We start from the raw sequence: 21,182 nt of genomic DNA, 5'->3' as shown, positions 1-21,182 counted from the left end.
GGAAATATCCTGTTTCAGGGCACAAAGGCAGGCAGGCTAGATTTATCTGTCCGATTCTTCCAAGCATAGTAACAACTTTGAGGAAATCAGTGTATCGCAGTTAAATAATAAATCTGTTAAAGGTAACACATTTTTTTTCCCCCTGAGTAAAAGGTCCAAGAAGTATGAAAAAGCATACAGAATTGACAGTGGGGATTAACTGAGGAATATTAGAATGCCATTCCTATTTCTTGCTTTGATATTGCATATTGGAACAACAGTTATAGTTGATTCAATCAGCCTGTCAGAAGCTCAGTTGGGGACCATTTTATTTATAATTTTAATTAGACTAATGAAAGTCTCAACTATAACTTTCCATTGTTGCTTCTTTTCTTTTCTTTTCTTTTCTTTTCTTTTCTTTTCTTTTCTTTTCTTTTCTTTTCTTTTCTTTTCTTTTCTTCTCTTCTCTTCTCTTCTCTTTTTTTTCTTCTCTTCTCTTCTTTTCTTTTCTCTTCTTCTTTTTCTTTTTCTTAATAATAATTAACTATAGCAATTTTGTGTGTCCATTGCCCTTTTCACATGGTGCAGTCCAACGGCAGTGCTCCAAACGACAATTGCTGAGGGCAGAAATTACAAATGCTAATTTAAATGCCTTTCTGCATGAATCCAGAGGTGTGAAGTCAGGAGCGGGCAGCTGTGTGTCCTCCCCATGCTGTTGGACTCCAATTCCCATCAGTCCCAGACAGCATGCTGGGAGTTGTAGGCAAATCTAGAGGACTGCACATTCCATGGCAGCTGTGTTAAATGTTGCAGTCCTTGAGGCAGCCAGTGCTTCATCAGATAGAAGCTTGAAGTTGAGAAACGGACAAGAGACTTGCTTCCAAGCAAACTTGGTACAACAATGTTTGGAAAAGATGCCTCTAAGATGCCTTGGAACGCTGAGGCATCCCACACACAGAATGCCAACGGTCCTTTCCATGCCCTCAGGACATCAGGGCATGAAAGTGTCCTCCTCAGTCCTGAGTTCCTGTTGGTAGTTTTCTGCATTCAGCCATTGGGTTTCCAATCTCTATTACAGCTTCAGCTCCTATCACATGCCCATCTAGCAAACATGCATTGCTGGTTAGACTGCATTGTAAATATCCCACAAGATTGAGATCGGTGGTGCAGTGCCCCCATTTGTCCCAATGGACCGGCCTCCAGTGTGTGTAGCTCACTAACAGCAATTCAGGCATTACTTAAGAACACTGCAAAGCTATTTCCATGTTCTTTCCTGCTTGCAATCCAAACAGCATTCTAAATTTGTCTGATTTTGCTGCTGTTCTAATTAGCCGCATGCACCTCAGTTGCGGAGAAGGCATGCAAATAAACAAGCACGAGTTTTAGATGGTGAATTATTCATCCATTAAAAATTCGATTTCCTTGCGCTGCATATTCAAATCATTAAGAAGCCAGTTGCATGGTGGGGGGTGGCAGCTAGTGGGGTAGAAGGGACCTTGGCACAGAACAGAATTATGCAATGTCATGGGCACATTAACATTTGGATCAAAATTTTACATTGTGTCAACTCGGTAAACAGTATAAATGGTTCGGATTTGCAATAAATAATTGTCTATTAATACTCTGGCACGGTGTAGCAAATTAAAGTCTCACTCCAGTAAGCACAGTTGCAGGCTGGAGCCAGGGCTGAAGGAAGGCGACTGTCTCACGGTGTCGCAGTAGAAAGGGAGTATCATGGAGAGTCTCCCTTGCAATAAGGAAAAATGCAGGCAGCAAGTAGTTAGAAGCACCCAGTGTGCGTCGCTGTGCCCAAACTCTTGCTAATAAAAAACAACAACAGCTTGCGTAAAGTCAGGCTTGCCCCTTGACATCAAGCAGACCTACAGCAAGATCCTGAACCATGAAGTCTCATTGATTTCAATAGGATTTATTGCCAAGTAAATATGATTTGGGCTGCACGTAAACATCCCTATTTTCACCACCCACTGATGGTGTTTCAGTAAGAACAATGTGCATTAAAAACTCCAGAGGGCTTTCTCATTTGTGCATTGGGTCAGTGGAACAATGGATGTAGGGATGGAGGAAAAATCCATTTCAAATTAATCTATATATGGAATCCAGTGGTTTTGACCCAACTGAGTTTTACTCACATCGGACTGCCCACTTATAACTGAGCCACTTAATTAAAAGAAGAAGGAGCCTGACTAATTACATGCAAAGTTATATTTTCCATAAAACTATGTATACGTACAAGCATATAAAAGAGTCGGGCCTCATACTGTGTTTCTGTACTGTACTCATAACTGCACTGTGTTTCTGCAGTATCTTTTTATATTAAAACATACATTTCTTTTTATGTGCTGGTTACTTTACGAAATCTGGAGAGCGTATGTGTATATTGTTATGCATGTAACAATGCAAATAAGAATGCATATAATAGTGGAGAATTGTTCATAGTTTTAGCAGAACAAGAGCAGGGTAGAATTGCTTTTTATTGAGATTAAGGAGCAAGGTGGGAATTTTAAGGATCCAGGTGATTAAGATTGGCATCAGGATTTTCAAAAAGGTTACCCCTAACAGACCCTCCAAGTGTCCCTATTTTCCAGGGATGTCCCTGATTTAGAGAAGCCACCCTGGTTTCTGATTTGATTCTGGAATGTCCCACTTTTCCTTAGGATTTCCTTATTTTCATGGGAGAAATGTTGGAGGTGATGGAGTTACCTATCTGACCCCCGAGCCGTCTGAAGGCAATCCTGTATAGGGAAGGGGTTTTTTTTTAATGTTTAATGTTTTATTATGTTTCTATATATGTTGGAAGCTGCCCAGGGTGGCTGGGGCATAAATAGCGTGGGGTATAAATAGTAAAATTATCATTATGGAATGGGATGTCCCTATTTTCATGGGAGAAATGTTGGAGGGTGTGCCCCAATTGCAAGTAAAACCTAGAATTGAACAAAGCCTTAAGGGGTGCCGGCTGCAAACCTCGTTTCACTGAACTATTCAGTTTCCTCAGAAGGAAACAGAGAAATCATAAACCTTAAATGACCAAATTCAAAGAAAGGGGGTAAATCTCCCCAAAATTCTGAAGTACTATAATCCTAGCTCGCTTTCTTTGAATTTGGTCATTTAAGGTTTATGATTTCTCTATTTCCTTCTGAGGAAACTGAAAAGTTCAGTGAAACGAGGTTTGTAGCCGGCATCCTATTAAGGCTTTGTTCAATTCTAGGTTTTTCTAATTTTTTCCTTAAACTTTTTGATTTTTGTTATTTGGTTTAATTTTATAAGATAATATTTCTAGTCGATTACTTCTCTTTTCAGGGATTTTCACAGTATTTCATTTGTTTTGTGTAATTTCACGGTTCCGTGACTGTCTTTTTTCTACCAATTGTAAGTAAGGCTGAACACAAGCCCTTTGACACCCTCACCCCAAGTTCTTTATGAGGAACGCCACATCCCCAGTGATTTTTCGCTAATTATCAGTGTTCAGAACGCTACCTTTTACTCTACAGACCAGGCCTGGCACTGGTGCAAGTGGCCAGGGTGCAAGTGGGACACTGGCCATGGCCCAAATGGTTTAAGGGACTCGTGGACCCACTGGCCGGCCTCCCCGCCCCGCCCCCCGGGGCCCCAACCAGCAATTTAAAAGGAAGCCATTCAAAATGGAAATTGAATAGAGTAGGGTACTGCAGGTGTCTGATTGGCTACAGTGGACTAATGTAGCCACCTTCTCCAGGATAGCTCAGTGGCAGCTATTCTCTCTTCACTGAGGCAACTGCATGGGTTGCCTATTCAGATTCATGAATAGATGTGGCTCTAAGTCCTTCCGCTGCTGCCGTTTTCACTATAGAAGTTTTGGTGCAATTCTGCCAATGATTACTCAAATGGCCTTTGATGCTTGCCAGTGGCTGTTGGAGAAATGCTTAAGAATGGTTGACCCAGGCCTAGATTTTAGTAAGAGGAGCTTATGAGACTGCGGTTCACCCACTCTCATAAGAATCAGTGGGTGGTATACGACAAAATAATTCTGTTAGCACGAGGACTTCTCGCTGCACAATAGAACTCCCTCTCCTCTCCCTGTGCCCCTCCACACACCCTAAATTTGTTCTGGGGTCCCCCAACCGCCTAAAGCAGATATAGGGAGGACATGTTGAGAGAAAGGGACAGGAGGTTCTGCTGCGTGAATAGAAATCCTTGTGCTAACAGGACTCCATCATTGGAAACCACCCAATGTTTGCACCCTCAATACTTTCTCTCTCTACCAGGACAATGCAGTTTGTCATATATCCTCATTTTTCCTTGTACTGTGGAATTTCAAGATCCAGCCTATAAGCTACACAGACTTAGGACCATTCTCCTCCCATCACAATACTGAAGCAAGCATTTCAATTTTGAATTCTAATGCCTCTGTCACGTCTCCAAAATACACAGAACCTTGATGCTTAGAAATGCTTTGCCCCATTTTTCAATTTTCTCTTAGCATATTCCTTTGACAGGAGTTAATTGCAGAGTTGCTGTGCAATAATGCATGTTATTACATGGCTAGCTACACAGTAACTTCACTGGGAGCAATGATAATTACAGAGTAAATTGTGTTAATGCCCCTGTGTTATTATTTGGTAAGTGTGTAATTGTGTTGAGTGACCTGTGCAAATCAGATTCACATTCTCATTTTCCTTTACCTCATCCACAGAATAATGGCACATATATGTGGATATGTGTAAAGCTCCTCAAGAATGTACATTTTTGGCAAGGACTTTGTGCCTTCCCAGTCTATCTCCACCTCAAGGTAGTAATTTCAGATTGGTTGCTAGTGCCATAATGCACCAAATTGGGGAAATGCTGGTTGGGATCTTTATTTTAAAAACCATTTACACCCTTATTAACCTGCCTGAGATTTAGTATTAGCCACACATAGACCCTGTGCAAAGATATGCCATCAAGATCAATGATACTGGCAGGCAGAAGGGACAGGGCCTTTTCAGTAGGGGCCCCCTTTTTAATGGAACTTCCTCCCGAGGGAGGTGCACTTAGCTTCTTCTCTTTTGGCTTTTAAGCGGGCATTAAATACCCTTTCATTTCAGTCTGCTTTTGGTTAAAAATGATGAGCCGGGTTCCTAAGCTGTTATTACTCTTTGTTTTGAATTGCAGTAGTGTTTTATTGATCTGCGTTGAAACTGTTTTTCTGTTTCTGCTTTTAGTTGTTTTTTTTAAAAAATATATAATTATTTGTAGGGAAGCCACTCCATTCCCTTGATGGATATACCCTGAATTTAGCGTTGATTATGAATTTGTGGATAGAATGTACACTTCCATGCATTAAGTGAACATGGTTGAAGAATGAGATGAGGGTTTATGCAATGAGACTTTGTGTAAACTTTAGCTGCACTATTGTCAGGTCCCCAAAGGTCCTAAGACTCTCCTGAGCTGGTGTAGCTGATTTAAAATCTAGTTTTAGGGGCTTTTGTGCAGTTCTGTCTGTTCAAGACTTAGGCAAGGTACTTTTATCCTCTGGATTCTATGCACTTGGACTCGGGAAGGACAGCATCATTTGCTGTTTTGCCTCAAGCAGCAAAACATTTTGGTCCAGCAGGTAATGTCTGACTGTGGATTATGGAAATCAAGTGATTCTGAGTTATCATCAGAGAGGATTTTTAAAACATCCTGACAATATTTGGAACACCGTGTTGAGTCATTTGATGGATTTTATTTAAAACCAGGGGTGTGTTTTTCAGCTGGAACTCAGTTCCGGCACCTCTCAGGTGGGCGCCATTGGCATTATAAGAGAATAAGGGAGGTGTTCATGGTGAGTTCCGGCCCCTCTTTTTCTAGAAAAATGGCACTGTTTAAAACGATTGCCAAATTCTGTAATACAGGAACAACACCGGGTGAAACCAACTGAATGGACTCTTTGAAGCATAGCTGTCAAGTGTCCCTTATTTGAAGGGACAGTCCCTTATTCCAGCGCCGTGTCCCGCTGCTGTCCCTTATTAATGGATGTCCCTTAAATTTCCCTTAAATGATGTCCCTTAAATTTCAAAGGAAGCAGCTCCTCTCCCTCCCTCCCTGCCGGCCAGGGAGGAGGGAGGCTCCAACTGTGTTGCTTGGCTGTGTTGCTCACCCAATAAGAAGTCTAAGAATGACTGGGGGGTGGAGCTTGCATGCCTTGTGCTGATCAAATCAACTGCGTTCCCTGGGGACTCGCCTTTGCTCAGTGCTTCCCAGTGGAGAGGTGACGGTGGTTTTCCTTGAGGCTTCGTTTGGCTGCTGGCTGGGCTTTCTGCCTTTGGCTCAGAGGGGCTCAGAAGTTGAACATACCTGTGCTGAGTGCTCAGATCGGAATCGGATGGATACGTCATTGATGGCCCACTCTCCCTTACCGGCGAAAAGGTCTGTCTAAAGCGGGGGCACACGGTGGGGGAAAAGGAAAGGAGATCTTGTGGGAGGGGGGGGAGGCTGTGTTTGTGTGGCTAGTTAATGCAAGCTGAGGGGGGTTTTGAATGCTGGACACCATTTTGTTGCACGTGCTGCTGCAAACTTTGCAGTGCAAAGCCAGGCCGGGGAGCCATCTTAAGTTGAGGCTGCATAGGCCTTGTGGTGCATGTGATTCAGATTCTATTCAGTTGAACCTCTGGTTACCAAGTTGGTTGGACAGTGTTCTCGAAGCTACCAGCATGAGTTTGACCAGACTGCAGGAGGACAGGAAGACTGGAGTGCTTGGAACAGGTGAGGCTGCAGGTCCCTTATTTTGGCTGCTGGCCCCTTATTTTCAAGGCTGCTGGTCCCTTATTTTCAAATCTGTAAGTTGACAGCTATGCTTTGAAGTCCCTTTGGATTAATTAATTAATTAATGAGTCTATGAAATGTGTTGTTAAGACGATGAGTCAAGTCAGAGTGCTGGAGAGAAATTTAGAGTCATGCAAGCCAAAACGATATTAAATTAGTGGTAACCGCAAAGCTTGCAAAGTACCAAAACACACAAACAAACAAAACCCAAAATCTTTGGGGGGGGGATCCCTAGCAACTAAAAAATGTAGGCCTTCTCAGCAGCCACAGAATACTAACTGGCCATGGAAGGCGAGGAACAGAAAATTGGGAGGAATGCAATAGAGTATCTGGGTAAAGGGACTTGCTGGCTTCTTGGAATACCCTGAACAGGAGGATTCCAGGCTTGGCTTGTATCCTAAATTTCTAATAACAAGCTTACTAGTGTCAGAGACCCATCAAATTCACTGAGGGATGAACAGGAATTAAGCCAGGGTCAAACAAAATATTGCTAGCCGGCCAAAGGAGCATTTGTATTTATTTTTTTATTTTTTTATATTAAAAAAGAAACATTCAAATGATGCAATGGAAGATCGTTTGCAAGGCCTGGCAGAGGAAACCACGAGATTTTCCCCGCAAGGCAACTGGAATGCAGGTGCCCTCAGAATCACAGGGGCTCATGCGAGCAGAACAGTATGCCCATTCATGCCTAGAGATTTTTAATGTCTGGGGGCACATGACTTCGGCGTCAAGCGGACAAGTTGATTCATGGCTGCAGAGCTGTGCAACCACGTCGTAAGTGAAGCTGTATATTTGTCACAACCCATTTTATGCGTGTGCAGGTAGGAAAGCGACTCCTACCTTATGTCTCCATTGGAGAGGAAGGCGCCACGATTCTCTCCCTGGGCAGCGCACAGAGAAGCAAGATGGTTATAAATAGCAGTGAATGCAAAGGAAAAAGCAGCAACATGCCCAGATAACTTTGAAAAGCAATGCTTGTTAAACATGCAACATTGTTAGATAAACAACATGCAGAAGAACGTAGTGAGTTGCCTTACCCTGACCATTGGTTCATCTAGCTGGCAGCAGCTCCCCAGGGGTTTGGGTAGGGAACATTCCCAGTTCAACATGGAGATACTAGAGATTATACCTAGAGATTTCTGCCTGCAGAGCAGATGATCTACCACTGGGCTACGGCCTTTTGCGATTTACTATCCTCCTTGCCGTTTCCTACCCTTCCACCACCAGATCCCAGGGTGAGTTGTGATAATTTAAAACCCAATACAGTGGTGCCCCGCAAGACGAATGCCTCGCAAGACGAAAAACTCGCTAGACGAAAGGGTTTCGCGTTTTTTGAGTCGTTCCGCAAGACGAATTTCCCTATGGGCTTGCTTCGCAAGATGAAACGTCTTGCGAGTTCTTGCGAGTTTGTTTCCTTTTTCTTAAAGTCGCTAAGCCGTTAATAGCCGCTAAGCCGCTAAGCCGTTAATAGCCACTAAGCCGCTAAGCCACTAATAGCCGCTAAGCCGCTAAGCCGCTAATAGCCGTGCTTCGCAAGATGAAAAAACCGCAAGACGAAGAGACTCGCGGAACGGATTAATTTCGTCTTGCGAGGCACCACTGTATGAAAAACAGCTGAAACAAATTGTAATCGCAGGAACAGGGGAGGTCCTGAAAAAGCCAAGTAGCGTAGCATGCTGTTTCTGGCCTTAGGGTGTTGCAAGAGGCTATGGCCTCCCAATTCAGGAATAAACAACATGAGGTGGTGAACATCTAAGCCATATCAACAATACAGTGGTACCTCAGGTTACATACGCTTCAAGTTACAGACTCCGCTAACCCAGAAATAGTGCTTCAGGTTAAGAACTTTGCTTCAGGATGAGAACAGAAATCGGGCTCCGGTGGCGCAACAACAGCAGGAGGCCCCATTAGCTAAAGTGGTGCTTCAGGTTAAGAACAGTTTCAGGTTAAGTACGGACCTCCGGAACGAATTAAGTACTTAACCAGAGGTACCACTGTACTTTGGCAAAACTTGTTTCAGTGTAGAGATCTGAAGGCCCAAAAGCCAAGGTCAAATCCAGCCTCTTCAGCTGCCTTTCCATTCCTGTCCAAGGTAACTTACAGTTAAGAGCAGGAGGTAATGGTGACAAGCAACAACGTTTGCTGATAGCCCACTTTGGGGAAATTGGCAGAAGCCAACTTATCATTCCAACATCAGCTTCCCTGGTGCTTCTCTGGAGAGGGCTGGGACACGCTATCAGGAAGGTTGGGGCCATGGGAATACATTTGTGGGAGCACTGGATTGGTGGTGACCCTCCGCCATAGGTACAACCTCACCACCACCACCCAAACTTATCTCACCCACCCCAACAGATAAGCAGTTATGCCAGTGCTGAGACAGTAGCTCCACTCCGCAACAATAACAACTGATTATCATTATCATTATTATCATGGGAGGGGGGGTCCTAGATTTATAAATTTTATTTTTCAGTTTTTCAATTTAATAATAATAATAATAATAATAATAATAACAATAATAATAATAATAATAATAATAATAATAATAATAATATCAAATACGATTACATACACAGTTGTTTAGACTTCCCTCCTCCCCTTTCCTTGGTTCCCTATAGAGTGGTACCTCGGGTTTAAGGCGCTTCAGGTTACAGACTCCGCTAACCAAGAAATACTACCTCGGGTTAAGAACTTTGCTTCAGGATGAGAACAGAAATCGTGCAGCAGCGGTGTGGCAGCAGCAGGAGGCCCCATTAGCTAAAGTGGCACCTCAGGTTAAGAACAGTTTCAGGTTAAGAACGGACCTCCAGAACAAATTAAATTCTTAACCCAAGGTACCACTGTACAAACATTTTCAAAACGGCATCTCCTCCTTCACTCCTTTTGTTTATTACTCTCTGTATCATTATCGTTATGATCAGCAGTGTTATTTTTCTAGAAAAAGAGGTGCTGGAACTCACCATGAACACCTCCCTCGTTCTCTTAGAATGGCAATGGCGTCCACCTGAGAGGGGCCAGAACTGAGTTCCAGTGAGTTCCGGCTGGGGAAAAAAGCAAACCTGATTATAAGTTATTAAATTTGTTAGTCACTTTATCTTGCCCAAGGCAACCGAAAGCGACTTACAATCAGTTCTGCTGCTCCCTGCTTCACTAGCAGCCTCCGTCTCCTTTGTGGCTGAATGACACAAGTGACCTTATAACACAGTTCACACAAGCAAGCTTTACCTACGATCCCTTTTGGAGCTAGGCGGCAGCGGACCCACAGAAGCAGGGGAAATGCAAAATGACTTGGCAAATGGCAAAACGTCCAGTGATTTACAAGACATCAGCCCAAGGCCTTTTGCTTGCTCACTGCAATATCACAGGAATGTCTCTGATCATAATCTGGCTCTTCTTATTTCTGCTGAGGTGCAAAACCATGAAATAACCCCTGCTTACAACAATGAATAACAGAGAAAGTCCCTCCCCCTTTCCTTTTTCCTTTTCATTCAAGCATGTTTTATATCAAAGCAGACAGCTACATCCAGGTGCATTTAGCTGCATTTGTCATTGCCAGGGAAAGGAAAGCTTATGCAGAATTCACACAATGTAGGGGGGACCCCCCTCCCTTCTTCCTCTAAAGATTCATCAATTTTGAATTTATTCTGAATTTATTTACATGAAATATGGCATTCTCGACTGCAGCTGTGAAATGCCCTCTAGGTTGTGACTATTGCCAATCAAATGCTGCTATTATAGGGCCCTTTAAGAAGCAAGATTTTAAATAGAGAATGGAACAACGCGACTTGCTGTGCTCATTTGCTTGTGCTAACTGTCGAGAGGAGAGAATATTTCAAGCAGTTTTGACATCCAGGTTTCTCAGATCCAAGAGTGCCAAATGGCTTAGGAGTAGGGACACTGCTACACACACACACACACACACACACACACACTCTTCAGCAGCGCATCTGGAATGGTTTACAAAAACATGATGAAATACACAAATAAATTATAATAGGAAGGAGGGAAGGAGGGAAGGATCAACATATATTTAAAAGCCTGGGCAAAGAAGATTATATTTGTCAAGCTCTGAAAAGGATAACAGTGTTGGCACTAAATGGGCCTTTCTGGCAGTGAATTCCACAAACATGGCGCTGAGATCATAGAATCATAGAACTGTAGAATTGGAAGCAACCCCCAGGGTAATCTAGTCCCACTCCCTGCAATGCAGGAATGCTGCCCACAGCCCTCCCTGGATGGGCTCAAACCACCAACCTTCTGGTTAACAGCAAGGTTGCCAGGGCTGTCTTAAGCATATGCAGTGCCAGAGTGCAAAGATCCTCCCACACACACCCCAGGTTGCCCACTCCCAGGGGGGCTGAGCCGACCGGCCGGTTGCCTTAGCATCACCCCTGAACTCGCGGCACAGAGCCACCCGCAGCAGAAGAGCCCCTACGCAGCGCTCCAACCGACAGGCGGGCTCTTCCCTGGACTCAACTCTCAGGACCCAGACTCTTGGCCTGGTGCCCCTGAGAGCCTGACGCCCGGGTGCCCCACACCCCTAGCGCCTATGGGTAAGATAGCCCTGCCCGTTGTGTCACTGGGGAGAAGTCTTTCACGCTGGTCACCACCTACTTTATCCCAGATTTGGAGCAACTGACTCAGTTGGGCAGAGTTGCATCGATAGGCTCCTGATAGCAGTGTTGCTGCCATGTATCAGGAGGGCAGGGGAGATGGGATTTGCCTTTTTCACAGCTGCCACACACTGGGTCAACATCTTCATCGAGCTGTACACTACAACCCCACAGTCTCGTTCATGGTCAGTCACTGCCAGTTTAGAGTCCACGAGTGTATATGTGAAATATATATATATTGCCCCATTCTTTACCCTTGTTTACATTGAATTGCATTTTCCATTTTGCCACCCATCCCCTCGGTTTGGAGAGGTCATTTTTTTGGAGCTCTTCATAATCCCTTTTTATTTTAATGACCCTGAACAATTTTGCATCATCAGCAAGCTCGGTCACCTCACTGCTCACCTATAACTCTAGATCCGTGGTTCCCAATGTGGGGCACATGCCCCACAGGTGGGCAATTTGATTGGGGGGGGCGAGAATGAATTATTCGAATTTGAGAATGAATTATTAACAGTGAATGGCCTTTTAGGCTTCCTCCATGTGAATAGGAGTTCACCTTTAGAATAATAAGAATTATATGTCACGGGGGGGGGGGGGAGCATCAGGATTTTAGAGATGCTTAGGTGAGGCATGGCCAAAAAAAGGTTGGGGACTACTGCTCTAGATCATCTATGAACAAGCAAAAAAGCACAGGTCCCAATAACAAGCCTTGGGTAGGGGTTTTTTTTCACTTTCTACACCTCTCCATTCAGAGAACTGTCTGTTTATTCTTCCCTTATCCAATTCCTGATGCACAAGAGGACCTCTCCTTTTATTTCATGACTGCTAAGCTTCCTTGGGAGTCTTTGGTGAGAATTCCAGTGTTAACAAGGAGGAGTTGTAAAGAAGGGGACTCTTCATTCATTTACAAAGGGAGAAGACCCACGCAGACAATGGAAGTATGCTCAGTGTTGCCTCCCTGACTGAAGTAAAAAGTGGAGTTTATGCATACATCAGAATGCCTTCTCTCTCTCTCTGTACCTTTGAAGTCCTCTTTATTTCAGAGCCGAATAAATAGCAAGGCAGAGAGAATGAATGAGCACTATAGAACTCTTCACCACCATCCCAGTTTTGCAATGAAATAAGCTTAGCTCCAGCAGATGGTACCCTGTGCAGTGCCTGAAATAAAATGGAGAATTAGGGTGCCCTAAGGTGTGCACAGGGAAAGCAATTACATGAAATAAATGGGCCTCAGGCCTAGATGATGCTCAAGTATGCTACACAAGAGACAGATAGTACATCTGGTGAACAGATTTTATCACACACTGGAAAGCTATAAAGCACGCTGTTGCTTTTCAGTCCTTGGTTTCCGAAAGACATTTTACCTGTGTTGGTATTTGGTGCTGTTTATTTTTAAGGGTGACGTAATCTCAACGATGCATTTTCTCAAAACTGTCTCTCCCTCCCCCCCCCCCCCCCACATTGAGAAAACAATGTCTTCGGTTTCTTGGAAAGGTTGATAGAACAAAATGTATTTTCGCTCACACACAAAACACACACACACACAAATACTCCTACTGCAGCATATCATGCTTTTATTTAATATATCATTCCACTGATGTGATTTTCGTAATGGGATTATACTTGTCAGAGCTCCCTGCTTTGGAGGAGCTAGAAGCTTTTCATTGTTAACTCTCACCTTGCTGCTACAATGCAAGGTTTCATGGTTTGTAGCCCGAAACCCAGTCATGATTTATGTAGCTTTAATGAGGGGAGGGGGGACATTTATGGTTTAATTCCTACTGGATGCTTATCTAGGATTAAGCTCACTGAATACTCGAGGGCTTACTTCTGGTAAACAGACACAGAATTCCGTTGCATTATGAACACAGCGGGTGGGTGTGCGCACACACACACACATCTGTGCATATACTGATGTCTGCTTTATACTAAAAAAAAAACCCGACCTGCTTTTCTAAATATTGTGCTTTCTATTAAAAACTTAACACCAATTTCAGCCCGGCAAATACCACAGAACCTCTCTGGGGGCAGCAGTGAACACTGCCATGGAAACCCCAGTGCTCGGTTTGCTGCTTTTACCAACAAATGAAATAAATTTGAGACTACTAGACCAGTAGTCTCAGTGTGATGTAGGGATTAAAAGTCCCTGCCAACTTCCCCCCTACTGCACCCCAGCCCAAGATATTTGCACACTAGGTGGCCTGGGAAGTCCTGATTGCCCAGGTCTCCCAATTCCACATTCACCTGGGCTCCCCCCTCCCCTGACAGGCCCGAGAGAGGACAGACATTCACACTGGGAGCAGGACCAGCACAGTGCACATAAGCACACCAGGAGCACGTGGAGGGAGCTTCTGAAAATCAATCCAAATGGGGGTGTGGGATTCTCTGCCACAAGATGTATCTATAATGGCCTCTAGCTAGGGGTGCGGGATAAATTTGATTCAGTTCACATTTAAAGGTAAACATGCCCAAGTCACATGCATGACATTACATATGCTATCAAATGCTAACAGTGCCCTTCAGCTCTCTGTATTGGACAAACAGGACAAACCTTACGCCAAAGAATAAATGGATATAAATCTGACATCAGGAATAGGTAAAGGTAAAGGGACCCCTGACCATTAGGTCCAGTTGTGGCCAACTGTGGGGTTGCGGCACTCATCTCACTTTATTGGCTGAGGGAGCCGGCGTACAGCTTCTGGGTCATGTGGCCAGCATGACTAAGCCGCTTCTGGTGAACCAGAGCAGCACACGGAAACACCGTTTACCTTCCTGCCGGAGCGGTACCTATTTATCTACTTGCACTTTGTGCTTTCGAACTGCTAGTTGGCAGGAGCAGGGACCGAGCAACGGGAGCTCACCCCATCGCGGGGATTCAAACCACAGACCTTCTGATCGGCAAGTCCTAGGCTCTGTGGTTTAGCCCACAGTGCCACCTGCGTCCCAGACATCAGGAATAAGAGAAACCAATAGGAGAACACTTCAATCTCCCAGGACATTCTATACAAAATCTTAAAGTAGCTGTCTTATTGCAAAAGAATTTTAGAAATACACTTGAAAGAGAAGTTGCTGAATTGCAACTCATTACCAAACTAAAAACTATGGAGACACCTGGTCTGAATAGAGATCTTGATTTCATGTCCCCATTATACATGCTGAAGCTAATTTTGGTCATCTATCTCTTTAAAAATCCTTCCCTGTGGAACCAACTGCCATCATTAACAGTCATCAACAGTTATAAGGTTGTAGTGACCTCTGCTTCAGAGTATCTGAAGAAGTGTGTATACACAAGAAAATTCATACCTAGAAAGCTTATACTTAGTTAGTCTTTAAGGTGCTACTGGAACATCTTTCAATAATTTTTTAAATTATCTTTCATCATTGTTATTTATGCCCAAGTCACAGTTTCTGAAATGCTTTTCCTTCTGCAGTGACTAAAGGCAGATTCCCACACACTCTATATCAAGCCTGTTTGTACCAGATTCAATGGACCACATTCTCATAGACTGCCCTTTACATGGCAGACCTCACCAATGGATGCTGAGTACAATGTTGGATCTTTGGTCCACAACTCCAAGAAGAAATCAGATGAGGTTTCTCCTGGCAGATTGGGACAAAAATACCATTGCTGTGGTAGCTTCCTTTTTAGCCACAATTTTACCTGAAAGGGTTCCCAACGAACCATCCCTTCGGGAAATAGACTGGGCGTAGCAGAATATCTAAATGCGCATAACCACAGTGTGACCCTATCACCCTTGACAGCTTCACCCTTGTCCTTTTAATTATCCCAGTTATTTGAAACGTCTTCTATTGTGATGCCAATAAAGGTCTTTGATTTGATTTGATTTGATTTGAAACAATATGGTGACCTCAACTCCGCCATTTTTCAAAAATCCTCACTTCCGTAAATTTTGCAGTGTACTTCTCAAGCCAGCAATGTGTAGAAAAATGCACATACTGAGGGAAAGTGTGCAGGAAAATGGATATATTAGTGGAGATGACATAGGAAAATGCATTATTTTAGGGGAAATTGCTTTGCGTGGATGTGTTTATGAGGAAAAAATACATTCAAAAATGTGCATATTAGGATAAATATTCATAAGGAGTTTTATTTTTTAAAAAACAACAACCACAGACTGATGTGCAAATGTAGAGAACTGAATTCAAGATTGGAAAAAATGAGAAAAGGAAATTAACAGATTGGACCAACCTTAGTTCCAGCTTAGTTAGCTGTTTCAGGGCAATAGTTATATGCACCTAGGGTTGTGAGAAACCTAAAAGGTTGCTCAAGCATCCCTGGAGGAAGAGTGGGATATAAATGTAAGGAAGTAAAAAATATAAATAAATTCATTGACAGCACTTGTGAATACTCTGGGCTAATATGAATGTGGGAGGCGTCAGAGCAGATGTTAGAAATGCAATCTGTGGAAAATGTGTATAAAATGAAGGGAAATTAAAATGCTCTCTAAGGGAGTGTTTGCAAGTTCAGGCAATTTTTAAATTTTGTTTTTTACAAAACATACAGACAAATGCTACTTCCCCCATAGGTTCATAATCTAATAAATTCTACCACGTGAAGTCAGTTCTCAGGCACTGTAAAGCAATGCTGCTTCCATAAAATCAGCAGAGCAGAGACATTTTACACCAATGGTTCTGATGAGAAAGAAGGCACACACATCCCAGAAACATGATTTGCTCAAGGTTGTCATGCAAATATTGTTTAAGGAAATTATTCCATAAAGGAAATTGCTGATCCTACAAGCGACTACACTCCATTGAAAGGTGTTCTATTTAAAGACTATTTATGAACACAAAATACACAGATAATTCACATCTCCTCCCAGACCGTACTAATGAATGCTGAAAGCTTCGCAAAATCCCAGCTGAAATAAATTAGGGACAAGATCTTTTCGAAACATAAAGACCACAAAAAAAACTACAACCCAGATTTTCTCTCATAAGAAATTGTCTCAGATTTCCAAGCAGTGTGTCTGTCAACCAGTCATTTTCTGAAGGATCATAACAGCAGAAATGGACAGCTTTGGAGAATTAGGATAAAAGCTGGCTTTTTATTTATGTGCTTTTAGATAAAGAAACTTAATTTTATCATTTTTTTCTCGGGGGAGAGATTGGGCGTGGAAAGAGCTCAGAAGAATGATGATCATAAGATGCTGCTGCAATTTAAAATCATCCGACAAAACCAGCCCAAACAAACAATCTTTAATTTCTACCTACAGACTGTACAACCAACGATAAATCTTTAAAAGATCATAATGCCGTGCTAATCCTAAACACATTTGCTTAGAATCCCCATTGATTTCTATAGAGCAGTCTTCCAAGAAAATGAGTTTAAGAGGGGCGTGTTTTGCACCTAATATCCATTGTAGCTTTTCAAATGCCTTGACATTTACACAAATGACCAGAAGGCTTCCAAAGCTTTAAGACGATCAGATGGTTAAATGAACTGGGTTGTTGCAATGGCAGCTATCGACAGGATACCTGATAATGGTAGGCTAGGTTCTGACATACCTGTACTGTTGCAACTGCGCTGTTAATTTTCTGTGTTTGTCGCTAGCCTCTGCATCCAAACCTACAGCTACAGTTGTGTGTGTGTGTGTGTGTGTGTGTGTGTGCTAGTTATGTAGTCACATCTTCCAGTTATTCCATGGACACTATTCATGGACATTCCACACTCTAGTTGCAGCATGGAAATGATTCCACGCTATCATAGAATTGCACAACAATGTATGTGTTTGTTTCTATGTACTATACTTACTACACCCTATATTGTAGGTTCTGAGTGGCTCACATCTCTATCCGCAAACAGTCTCATGCAAAATGCAGCACTTCTAAATCCAATTGATTTCAATAGGAGACTTGAGCATGTGCTGAAGAAACCAATGGGACTGTAAAATATTTAAGGGAACAAATTAAAAAGAATTTTATTCCCAATTATATGTCTCCTATTCTCCTTTGGTTGGTCCAACCCCCTCTCTGAAATCCAGCTCCTTCACAATGTACACAGTGAAAATGCTGCAATTCCATTTTACCTCCTGGCTTCTCCTCTGCCTCCACCACAATCTCAGATCACACACAAGACAGATCTGAAAGGAATACAGAAATTGCCAGAGTCCCTTCCCCTTCCATATTCTTCTTGTGTGTGTGGGTTTAAAAGATATTCATGACTCTTAAACAGCTGCTAGGGTGGACCTTAACTGGTGTTTCGTGTAAAACAGCAGCTGGGGAAGATGGCGGCCATGACAGTTTATTTGCTGCTTCTTTCCCTTCACAGAGATGTGGGGTGGGTGGCCCTACAGATCTTGTTGAACTCCCAACTCCCATCAGCTGCAGCCAGCATGACCAGTGATTAGGGAAGTTGGGAACTGTAACCCAGCAATGTTTTAAGTGCCTGAGGTTTTCCATCCCTACTCAGTCGTTGGGCAGAGTAGCTTCTTGGGAGAGAATATGCTGCTCTGCTTCACAGAGGCTATATTTGACAGATCATGATCTTTATTCTATAAAGATCTTATTCATAGTGTTTTTGGAAAATGCTAAAATCTTCAAGGTAGCGAATGTAGCCTTTCTTTGTATTTTGTCACTGACAACTCCATAGTTAAGGATCATATTCTTTAATATTATATAATAAAAACAGATTAAGAGAGGGAGGGAAGGAGGAAGGGAGAGAGCGTGTAATTTCCATGTTGAATAGCCTACAAATACATTGGTGCCAAACAAGAAACTTTCTTGGTGCAATAAGACAAACAACAATAATACAGAGGGTGATGAAAAGCTAAAAAGAGTGAAAGCTTTCTCAATAACAGACCGGCTGTTTTACGCCTTCACGTTCACAGACAAATAAATGGACTTTTCATTCCCACTCTCCCTTTGGCAAAGCCAAATGGGGGGGGGGGACTGGTATGGTCATCAAACAGAAAGCAATAGCAAATATTGCAAAAGTGTCACTAATTGACAGCATTATAAAATTATTTTATCCACCCACAAAAAGCCTTTATAAGCTGAATATTTTTGGTATCATAAAAGTCAAGCCCAACCTATAATAAGAACTCTGTGATTTTCAAACATGATTAGTATTGCATGTACCGCACGGGTAAATTGTGTTAGTCTGCTTGAAGACTTTTTTTTTACTGTTCAGAGGAGAGCTTTTAAAATAGCACAAAAGATTAATGGAGAAAATAATATTCCAAATGATATTAAGTCGAGCTCCTCACTTCCTTCTGCCCGATATCCTAGTTCAAGTCAGTAGGAATACTCAGAAAAAGTGGTTTACTCTCATCCTAAATCACATAGGATGCAGATAAAAATGTTTGTGTCGTAGTTGATATTATACTATTGAAATATGTGCAGTAAAAAAAAAGATCGCTGGAGACTGCTATGGTGACCTAAGGGATGGTAGGTCACAGGTTCCTCACCGCTGCCCTAGCACCACCATGCTAGAGCATCATAGTCAGAGAACTGACTTCAGGGGTGGGGAAGAGATGAACTCTGGGGTGAACATGGCCAGAATTTAGGATTGCCATATGTCCTCTTTTTCCAGGACACGTCCTCTTTTTCATGTCGTCATAGCGATCCATAGTTGAAAGTGGGATTCTGCAAACATGACCTCTTTTTTGCTCTTCAGAATATGGCAACCCATATTACAAGAAGCTGGTGGGGTGAACCATTCTTTCTCCCCCAGTGTCAGGCTTCGGGGAATGGGCTTCCTCCCCCGTGGCCATGAATCCTAAGATCAGATGAAAGGAACGTCTTACCAGTTATATTCTTTAATAATCACAGTGAGAGAGAAAAGAACACTTCTCCTAGAAATGGCGGTGCTCCCTATTAAGGTTCACTCTCCCACCCTCCGCCCCTATTAATCTATGTCACGCCTACGTTTTGTAACGTGAGCTTGTACCCTCTGTGCTTTCTGTTCTAACGCTTTCTGAACTGTGTCTTTGGGGAAGGGGAGTGAATGCTGTTTGTTGTTGTTTAGTCGTTTAGTCGTGTCCGACTCTTCGTGACCCCATGGACCAGAGCACGCCAGGCACTTCTGTCTTCCACTGCCTCCTGCAGTTTGGTCAAACTCATGCTGGTAGCTTCAAGAACACTGCCCAACCATCTTGTCCTCTGTCGTCCCCTTCTCCTTGTGCCCTCCATCTTTCCCAACATCACGGTCTTTCCCAGGGAGTCTTCTCTTCTCATGTGGTGGCCAAAGTATTGGAGTCTCAGCTTCAGGATCTGTCCTTCCAGTGAGCACTCAGGGCTGATTTCCTTCAGAATGGATAGGTTTGATCTTCTAGCAGTCCATGGGACTCTCAAGAGTCTCCTCCAGCACCATAATTCAAAAGCATCAACTATTCGGCGATCAGCCTTCTTTATGGTCCAGCTCTCACTTCCATACATCACTACTGGGAAAACCATAGCTTTAACTATACGGACCTTTGTTGGCAAGGTGATGTCTCTGCTTTTTAAGATGCTATCTAGGTTTGTCATTGCTTTTCTCCCTGATAACGCTTTCTCTTCTAGTGTTTTTTCTGTTAGCTGTTCCCCATCCAGTATTTCCCAGCTTCTGCCTTCTGAACTGTGCCCCTCTGCAAACCACTGTTCCAAATCTATACTATCTTCCTGCTCCTGGGAAGATTCAGGTTCAGGATCAGGAGGAGGGAGTGGCTCCCACCATTCTTCCTCAGTGCAGCCCTTCTCAGCACGGTCCCTGACACCAAGGAGCATTAGGGGTGGTGGGGTAGGTTAATGAAGAAGAGGAGGAGGAGGAGGAGGAAGCAGGAGTGATGTGGAGTATGATGTGAGACGAGAAGTGAAAGGAATGGGAGCAGGAGGATGGTGTGCGCGGGGGGAGGAAGAGGAAGGGAATGACAGAGGGAAGGCAATAGATGATTAAAAGTCTTTTGGGAATGGGGGGGAAAGGCCATAGCTCACAGGTAGAGCAACTGCTTTGCATGCAGAAGAATCCACAGTGCCTCCAGGTAGGGCTGACAGAAACTTTCTGTCAGAAAACCAGAAGCATCCCTGACAATCGGTGTTGCCAGTACTAAGCTACATGGACCAATGGCCTGGTTCACAGTAAGGCAGATTCTAATGTCCCCCTTTTTAACGGCTTTTAAAAAATAGATGTTTTGTGTATTCCACTCTGTCTCCTTCAACCCTGCTGCATGTTTAGTTTATAGTCCGTCATTTTCTAATTTTTCATGGTCTACAGAGATGTTTACATCCCCCAAGACAGGTTTTCCAGCAGCGCCATCATCTGTGTGTTATTAACTAACCACCAATTATCATTGTTACTTGGTGCTTCATTTTAGGCAAAGTTCATCAACAGTGTAGACAGAAGAAAGGGGTGTTTTCTGTCAATAACTCACAGACCAAAATTAAACAGAACATAATTATTGACCCAGTGACTTTGAATACTGAGTAGAATAACTTATTTTAAGAAGCCACATGCTGTTTCGAAATCCGCAAACTAGGAGAGAGGGAATATAATGCCCAAATGTTACTTTAGCTTATAATATTCCATACCTTTTAGTGTGTGGTAGCACAGGCCTTACTTCCAGGTAAGTGGGTTGGCTTGCAACCGAAATTGTTTCCTGTGCTTTGATGAAGTAACCAGGTAGTGAGCAGAACCTGGAATTTGATTCACATTTTACCTGCCTCTTCCTTTATCTGATTTCACATGTTATTTGCTTTTCCAGGTTCAGTATTGCACTAAGGAAACAGTTTTGGTTTGCCAGATCAAACTATCCCTACTCTCCTCCCCTGCATGCTGTTCCAAGGGCTCACCCAACTCCAACACCACCA

This window comes from Podarcis pityusensis (assembly GCF_964106645.2).
Source record: "Podarcis pityusensis genome assembly, chromosome: 1".
Taxonomy (NCBI): domain Eukaryota; kingdom Metazoa; phylum Chordata; class Lepidosauria; order Squamata; family Lacertidae; genus Podarcis; species Podarcis pityusensis.
The sequence above is the reverse complement of the archived record's forward strand: the minus strand, read 5'-3'. Positions refer to the sequence as shown.